Source organism: Oncorhynchus mykiss, chromosome 13 (genome assembly GCF_013265735.2).
Source record: "Oncorhynchus mykiss isolate Arlee chromosome 13, USDA_OmykA_1.1, whole genome shotgun sequence".
Taxonomy (NCBI): domain Eukaryota; kingdom Metazoa; phylum Chordata; class Actinopteri; order Salmoniformes; family Salmonidae; genus Oncorhynchus; species Oncorhynchus mykiss.
The window spans coordinates 71765190-71774111 of record NC_048577.1 but is presented as its reverse complement, the minus strand read 5'-3'; positions in this window follow the sequence as shown (position 1 = coordinate 71774111).

The following is an 8922-nucleotide window of genomic DNA, read 5'->3' as shown; positions in this document are numbered from 1 at the left end:
TAATAGTAATAATAAGTAAGTTACTGTTTACTATGCAGATGTTATTATTCAGTGTCCCTCAGGCTATGGCAGGAAAATACATATTTGGCTGCAAGAGGAGCCATTGCTCCTTCGCCCATGAGTATTCTTAGTTTTTCTTCTGGGTTCAATTTGTAAAAATGTGGAATATATGTAGTCATTTCTGTGAATAATGAATCTCTTTGTGAGGAATATTTATCACAGTAAAGGAGAAAGTGCATCTCTGTCTCTACCTCCCCTGTCATGCAGTGACCACATACACGCTCCTCTTTGGGTAGCCATGTCTTTTTATGTCTGCCGGTTTCTATTGCCAATCGGTGGTCACTCAGCCTGTACTTGGTAAGGATCTGTCTCTGCTTCGTATCTCTGACAGAGTAGAGATAATCAGCCAATTCATATTCTCTGTTTAGGGTCAGATAGCAATTTAGTCGGCTTTGGGATTTTGTTTCGTTTTTCCAGTATTGTAAGTATGATTCCTTTGATTGGTTCATGATTTTGTTTATTGGAATTCTTTCTTTTGAAGCAGTGCTGGTGTCAGCTTGATTGGTGAGGTCCAACACCAGCTGACTGAGAGGGCTCGTTTCTGGGCTCAGCTCTTGGGCTTGAAGTGCTTTAAATTGCAGACTCGAATTTGGACTTGAATTTAGATGTAGCCAAAATTTTAATGATCTTTTCTGTATTTTCATTATTACTGGAAAACGGCCCAATTCTGCCCTACATGCATTAGTTGGTGTATTTCTCTGGACTTGTAGAATTTTCCGACAGAATTCTGCATGTAGGGTTTCAATTGGATGTTTGTCCCACATTTTAAAATCCAGTTTATTGAGTGGCCCCCAAACCTCACTTCCATAAAGTGCTATTGGTAGGATTACACTGTCAAATATTTTAGTCCAAATTCTAATTGGGATGTTGATTTTGAATAATTTCATTTTTATTGCATACATTGCTCTGCGGGCTTTTTCTTTGAGTGCATTCACTGCCATATTAAAGTTTCCCGATGCAGATATGGTCAGACCAAGGTAGGTGTAATTTTTTGTGTGTTCAATTAAGGTGTTGTTCAGGGTGAATTTACATTTTTGTTTCTGACATCTGGGTTTTTTTTGGAAAATCATGATTTTAGTTTTTTGGAAATTTACTGCCAGGGCCCAATTATGGCAATATTGCTCCAGAATATTAATGTTTTGTTGAAGACCTTCTTTGGTTGGTGATAGAAGTACCAAGTCATCAGCATATAGCAGGTATTTCACCTCTGTGTCAAATAGTGTGAGTCCTGGGGCTGGAGATTGGTCCAACATGTCTGCTAATTCATTGATATAAATGTTGAAAAGATTTGGACTCAAATTGCAGCCTTGTCTCACACCTCGACATTGTGAAAAAAATTCTGTTCTTTGGTTTTTGATTTTTATTGCACACTTATTTTCTGTGTACATACATTTTATTAAGTCATACACCTTACCACCAAGCCCACTTTGTAGAATTTTGTAGAATAGCCCTTCGTGCCAAATCGAATCAAATGCTTTTTTAAAGTCAATAAAGCAAGCAAAGATTTTGCCCTCTTTTTTTTGGTGGACGTGTTTATTAATTAGTGTGTGTAAGGTGTATATATGGTCAGAAGTGCGATGGTTAGGGAGAAAGCCAATTTGACATTTACTTATTACATTTTTTTCTTGAAGAAAGGTTTGAATTCTTGAATTCAAAATGCTACAGAAAATCTTTCCCAAGTTACTGTTGACGCAAATTCCCCTGTAATTATTGGGGTCTGATTTGTCTCCACTTCTGTGGATAGGGGAGATGAGCCCCTGGTTCCAGACATCAGGGAAGCAGCCAGAAGTTAAAACCATGTTGAACAATTTAAGCACAGCATTTTGCAACTCAGGTGTGCTGTTTTTCAGCATTTCATTTCTGATGTTGTCTACACCACAAGCCTTTTTTGATTTAATAGATTTTAGCTTTTCATTTAGTTCTTGTTGGGTTATTGGGTAATCTAATGGATTTTGGTTGTTTTTAATGACTGATTCCAGGATGTTCAATTTTTCTTTAATTTCTAATTGGTTCTGGTTTAAGTCTTTTTGTGGGATGTTTTTGTATAGATTATCAAAGTAAGTTTTCCAAATTCCTACATCTTGTATGGCTAATTCTTGTGGCTTTGTTGTGCTTAAATTGTTCCACATGTCCCAGAACTGATTTTGGTCAATTGCGTTTTCAATTTCATCAAGTGTCTTGTTGGTATAATTCAATTTCTTGCATTTCAGTGTTTGTTTATACTGTTTCAGAGTTTCAAAGTATTCATATCGTAGCTCTGGGTTGTTTTGCTGCTTATGTTTTTTGTTTGACATTTGTCTTAGGTGTTTTCTAATTGTTTTACATTCATTATCAAACCATTTGTCAGTAACATTTTGATTTTTGCTTCTGATGTTGCATTGCTTTGGTTTTCTCAAATTTGCTTTCGATGCTGCTTTTTGGAATATGCAGTTGATGTTTTGGGTAGCTGAATTGACACCATCTTTATTGTTTTGGTACTGTGAGTTATTGAAAAACTGTATAGAGTTCATCATTTCATTTGAGTTCAATGTTTCAATGAATGCCTCTGCACTGTTTGGAGCCCATCTGAACGATTGGTTTATGTTGTAAAGTTTATTGGGCTGTTTTTTTGAATGAATATTGCCGGTTAATTTCTTCAGAAACACGTTGATCTGACTGTGATCTGACAATGGTGTCTGTGGTCTGACAGTGAATGCACTAATGGAGGAGGGGTCAATGTCAGTGATGGCATAATCGACTACACTTGTCCCAAGAGCTGAGCAGTAAGTAAACTGACCTAAAGAGTCCCCTCTGATTCTACCATTAAGCATGTACAGGCCTAAGGCTCGACAGAGATGTACTAACTCTTTTCCATTTTTGTTCAGTATTTGGTCAGGACTGTTTCTATTATTTATAATAGGGCTACTGTACAAGGAGGGGTGTCCAAATATGTGGTGGTTACCTCCCGCATCAGTGTAGTCAGGCTCAGAACCTGTTCTTGCATTGAAATCTCCACAAAGAAGCACTTTACCCTGCGCCTGAAATGTAATGATTTCTGTCTGGAGATTGTCAAAAAACTGATCATCATAATATGATGAATCTGAAGGAGGAGCATAAGCTGCACATATGTATACATCATTGTCACAATAGATTGTACCTTTGTTAAGTTTTAGCCAAATGTGAGTGGTACCTTTTTTCATTTCATTCATTGCTAAGTCCTGCTTATGCCAAATGATGATTCCACCTGAGTCTCGGCCCCGTTTAACATTTTTATGTTTGATTGATGGTAGTAAACTTTCTCTATAGCCTGAGGGACACTGAGTATCTATGTCTCCACGACACCATCTTTCCAGAAGGATTATGATGTCCTGTCCCTTGATGTTTTTAATCAATTCTGGATTAGTTGTTTTATAACCAAAATGTGAAGAGTATAGGCCCTGGATATTCCAAGAGCTGATAGTTAATGATCTCATTTATAATAAGTGATATTCACTGGTTTGAGTAAAGTACATCGAAAAAAACAAAAAAAATAAAATATGTATATATACATATATATACATACACATATACACATATACACATATATACATACATATATACACACATACATACATATATACATACACATACATATATATATACATATATATATATACATACACATACACATACATACACATATATACATACATATACATATACACACATACATACATACATACATACACACACACACACACATACATACATACATATATATATATACATATATATACACATACACATACATATATATATATATATATATATACACACATACATGCACATACACATATACACACATACATACATACATACACACACACGCGCACACACACACACACACACACCATTACATATAATAATTATTATAATACCGGTGTCAATACATTTAGGAATATTTGTAAACAAATGAATAAGAATGGAATAAGATTGCATTGTACTTATGTTATGTGCAATCTGCAACCCTGTGTGTTTGTGTGTGTGTGTGTGCGCGTGCGTGCCCGTGTGTGAATTAAAGGGACTGTCTAGCTCAGTAGTCTGCATATTAGTTGCAGTAGTTGGCGCACCTCTCCTATCTCTGATTGTTCTAGGGGTCTTCTGCCAGAGGTTACCTCAGCATATGTAGGCTGACGATCTAATTGATACATGGTGTGGACTGCATCATGTGGTCTACTTCCCTGAAGGGCAGTGTTCTGACCGACCCTGGAGTAGTGGTCAGAGCTGTGTTGTGATGGGCTGGGTCTAGTAGAGCTGTGTTGTGATGGGACAGGTCTAGTAGAGCTGTGTTGTGATGGGCCGGGTCTAGTAGAGCTGTGTTGTGATGGGCCGGGTCTAGTAGAGCTGTGTTGTGATGGGCCGGGTCTAGTAGAGCTGTGTTGTGATGGGCCGGGTCTAGTAGAGCTGTGTTGTGATGGGCCGGGTCTAGTAGAGCTTTGTTGTGATGGGCCAGGTCTAGTAGAGCTGTGTTGTGATGGGCCAGGTCTAGTAGAGCTGTGTTGTGATGGGCCAGGTCTAGTAGAGCTTTGTTGTGATGGGCCAGGTCTAGTAGAGCTGTGTTGTGATGGGCCGGGTCTAGTAGAGCTGTGCTGTGTTGGGCCTGGTCTAGTAGAGCTGTGCTGTGTTGGGCCTGGTCTAGTAGAGCTGTGCTGTAATAAGCCATGTCTGGCTCTTTTCTCCTCGGGATGGTGGAGGTACTGTTGTTTCAGAAGGTGGGGCGGGGGACCTTTGTTGCTGGGGTGATGGGTGTGTGGGTCCCTGCCAAGTGTTGCATCTTTTAGGTCCTTGGCAAAGGTTCTGATACTGTCCTGATCAAGATGTATATTATCATATAAGTGTTGACATCTCTGTCTCTCTCTCGCTGTCTCTCTGTCTCTCTCTCTCTCTCTCTCTCTCTCTCTCTCGCTCTCTCTCTCTCTCTCTCTCTCTCTCTCTCTCTCTCTCTCTCTCTGTCTCTCTCTCGCTGTCTCTCTCTCGCTGTCTCTCTCTCGCTGTCTCTCTCTCGCTGTCTCTCTCTCTCGCTTGTATTTGTAGGTTATTAAATTCAATTCACCATTATAAGACCACTTAAACATGCTTAGTTCTGTCTCTCTCTCTCTCTCTCTCTCTCGCTCTCGCTCTCGCTCTCTCTCGCTCTCGCTCTCGCTCTCTCTCTCGCTCTCGCTCTCACTCTCTCTCTCTCGCTGTCTCTCTCTCTCTCGCTGTCTCTCTCTCTCTCTCTCTCGCTGTCTCTCTCTCGCTCTCTCGCTCTCTCTCTCTTGCTCTCTCTCTCTCTCGCTGTCTCTCTCTCACTCACTCGATCTCGCTTGCTTTCACTCGCTCACTGTCTTTCCCTGCATTCTGGTGAGTTCAGAATAAAACTTTTTTTTATCTCACTATCACACCAAGTTTTGTCCAATAAGGCCTGAGGAGGTTGATAGTATATGGCCAATATACCACAACCCCTGAGGTGGCTTATTGCTATTACAAACTGGTTACCAATGTAATTAGAGCAGTAAAAATACATGTTTTGTCATACGGTCTGATATACCACGGCTGTCAGCCAATCAGCATTCAGTGCTTGAAACACCCATTTTAGAATCTCGTTTTTAGAATTGAGAATGAAACCCCAGAATGTCAGAGCAGAGGGCTAAGTTACACATAATAAAGGGGTAGAATATGGCTGTAGGAATAGGGTTGGATGTGGTTAGGGTTAGGGTTAGGGGTATGGTTAGGGTTAGGGTTAGGGTTGTGGCTGCAGGAATAGGGTTGGATGTGGTTAGGGTTAGGGTTAGGGGTATGGTTAGGGTTAGGGTTAGGGTTAGGGTTGTAGCTGCAGAAATAGGGTTGGATGTGGTTTGGGTTGAACTGGGTAGTAGACATGAAGCTAAGGTTTAGGGTTAGGGTTAGGGGTATGGTTAGGGGTATGGTTAGGGTTGAGGCTAGGGTTAGGTTTGTGGTTGAGGGTAAGGGTTAGGCTTGAGGCTAGGGTTAGGTTTGTGGTTGAGGGTAAGGGTTAGGGTTGAGGCTAGGGTTAGGGTTGTGGTTGTGGTTCAGGCTAGGTTTAGTGATGTGGTGGAGGCTAGGGTTAGGTTTGTGGTTCAGGCTAGGGTTAGGGTTGAGGCTAGGGTTAGGGTTGAGGCTAGGGTTAGGGTTGAGGCTAGGGTTAGGCTTGAGGCTAGGGTTAGGGTTGAGGCTAGGGTTAGGGTTGTGGTTGTGGTTCAGGCTAGGGTTGGGGTTGTGGTTCAGGCTAGGGTTGGGGTTATGGTTGAGGGTTAGGGTTAGGGTTGTGGTTCAGGCTAGGGTTAGGGTTATGGTTGAGGGTTAGGGTTAGGGTTGGGGTTATGGTTGTGGTTCAGGCTAGTGTTAGGGTTATGGTTGAGGGTTAGGGTTAGGGTTGTGGTTCAGGCTAGGGTTAGGGTTATGGTTGAGGGTTAGGGTTAGGGTTAGGGTTATGGTTGTGGTTCAGGCTAGGGTTAGGGTTGTGGTGGAGGCTAGGGTTAGGGTTGTGGTTCAGGCTAGGGTTAGGGTTGTGGTGGAGGCTAGGGTTAGGGTTATGGTTCAGGCTAGGGTTAGGGTTGTGGTGGAGGCTAGGGTTAGGGTTGTGGTTGTGGTTCAGGTTAGGGTTAGGGTTGTGGTTGAGGTTAGGGTTAGGGTTGTGGTTCAGGCTAGGGTTATGGTTGTGGTTCAGGCTAGGGTTAGGGTTGTGGTTGTGGTTCAGGCTAGGGTTATGGTTGCGTTTCAGGCTAGGTTTAGTGATGTGGTGGAGGCTAGGGTTAGGGTTGTGGTTCAGGCTAGGGTTATGGTTGTGGTTCAGGTTAGGGTTAGGGTTGTGGTTGTGGTTCAGGCTAGGGTTAGGGTTGTGGTTGAGGTTAGGGTTAGGGTTAGGGTTGTGGTTCAGGCTAGGGTTATGGTTGTGGTTCAGGCTAGGGTTAGGGTTGTGGTTGTGGTTCAGGCTACGGTTAGGGTTGTGGTTCAGGCTAGGGTTAGGGTTGTGGTTCAGGCTAGGGTTAGGGTTGTGGTTCAGGCTAGGGTTAGGGTTGTGGTTCAGGCTAGGGTTATGGTTGCGGTTCAGGCTAGGTTTAGTGATGTGGTGGAGGCTAGGGTTAGGGTTGTGGTGGAGGCTAGGGTTAGGGTTGTGTTTGTGGTTCAGGCTTGGGTTAGGGTTATGGTTGCGGCTAGGGTTAGGGTTGTGGTTCAGGTTAGGGTTGTGGTTGTGGTTCAGGCTAGGGTTAGGGTTGTGGTTCAGGCTAGGGTTAGGGTTGTGGTTCAGGCTAGGGTTAGGGTTGTGGTTGTGGTTCAGGCTAGGGTTAGGGTTGTGGTTCAGGCTAGGGTTAGGGTTGTGGTTCAGGCTAGGGTTGGGGTTGTGGTTCAGGTTAGGGTTAGGGTTATGGTTGTGGTTCAGGCTAGGGTTAGGGTTGTGGTTCAGGCTAGGGTTAGGGTTAGGGTTAGGGTTAGGGTTAGGGTTAGGGTTAGGGTTAGGGTTGTGGTTCAGGGTTAGGGTTAGGGTTAGGGTTATGGTTGTGGTTCAGGCTAGGGTTAGGGTTGTGGTTCAGGGTAGGGTTAGGGTTGTGGTTCAGGCTAGGGTTAGGGTTGTGGTTCAGGCTAGGGTTATGGTTGTGGTTCAGGCTAGGTTTAGTGATGTGGTGGAGGCTAGGGTTAGAGTTATGGTTGCGGCTAGGGTTAGGGTTGTGGTTCAGGCTAGGGTTAGGGTTGTGGTTGTGGTTCAGGCTAGGGTTAGGGTTGTGGTTCAGGCCAGGGTTAGGGTTGTGGTTGTGGTTCAGGCTAGGGTTAGGGTTGTGGTTGTGGTTCAGGCTAGGGTTAGGGTTAGGGTTGTGGTTCAGGCTAGGGTTGGGGTTGTGGTTCAGGCTAGGGTTAGGGTTATGGTTGTGGTTCAGGCTAGGGTTAGGGTTGTGGTTCAGGCTAGGGTTATGGTTAGGGTTAGGTTTAGGGTTAGGGTTAGGTTTTTTTATAATTTATTTCACCTTTATTTAACCAGGTAGGCAAGTTGAGAACAAGTTCTCATTTACAATTGCGACCTGGCCAAGATAAAGCAAAGCAGTTCGACACATACAACGACACAGAGTTACACATGGAGTAAAACAAACATACAGTCAATAATACAGTATAAACAAGTCTATATACGATGTGAGCAAATGAGGTGAGATAAGGGAGGTAAAGGAAAAAAAGGCCATGGTGGCAAAGTAAATACAATATAGCAAGTAAAACACTGGAATGGGAGATTTGCAATGGGAGAAAGTGCAAAGTAGAAATACAAATAATGGGGTGCAAAGGAGCAAAATAAATAAATAAATTAAATACAGTTGGGAAAGAGGTAGTTGTTTGGGCTAAATTATAGGTGGGCTATGTACAGGTGCAGTAATCTGTGAACTGCTCTGACAGTTGGTGCTTAAAGCTAGTGAGGGAGATAAGTGTTTCCAGTTTCAGAGATTTTTGTAGTTCGTTCCAGTCATTGGCAGCAGAGAACTGGAAGGAGAGGCGGCCAAAGAAATAATTGGTTTTGGGGGTGACTAGAGAGATATACCTGCTGGAGCGTGTGCTACAGGTGGGAGATGCAATGGTGACCAGCGAGCTGAGATAAGTGGGGACTTTACCTAGCAGGGTCTTGTAGATGACATGGAGCCAGTGGGTTTGGCGACGAGTATGAAGCGAGGGCCAGCCAACGAGAGCATACAGATCGCAATGGTGGGTAGTATATGGGGCTTTGGTGACAAAACGGATTGCACTGTGATAGACTGCACCCAATTTGTTGAGTAGGGTATTGGAGGCTATTTTATAAATTACATCGCCAAAGTCGAGGATTGGTAGGATGGTCAGTTTTACAAGGGTATGTTTGGCAGCATG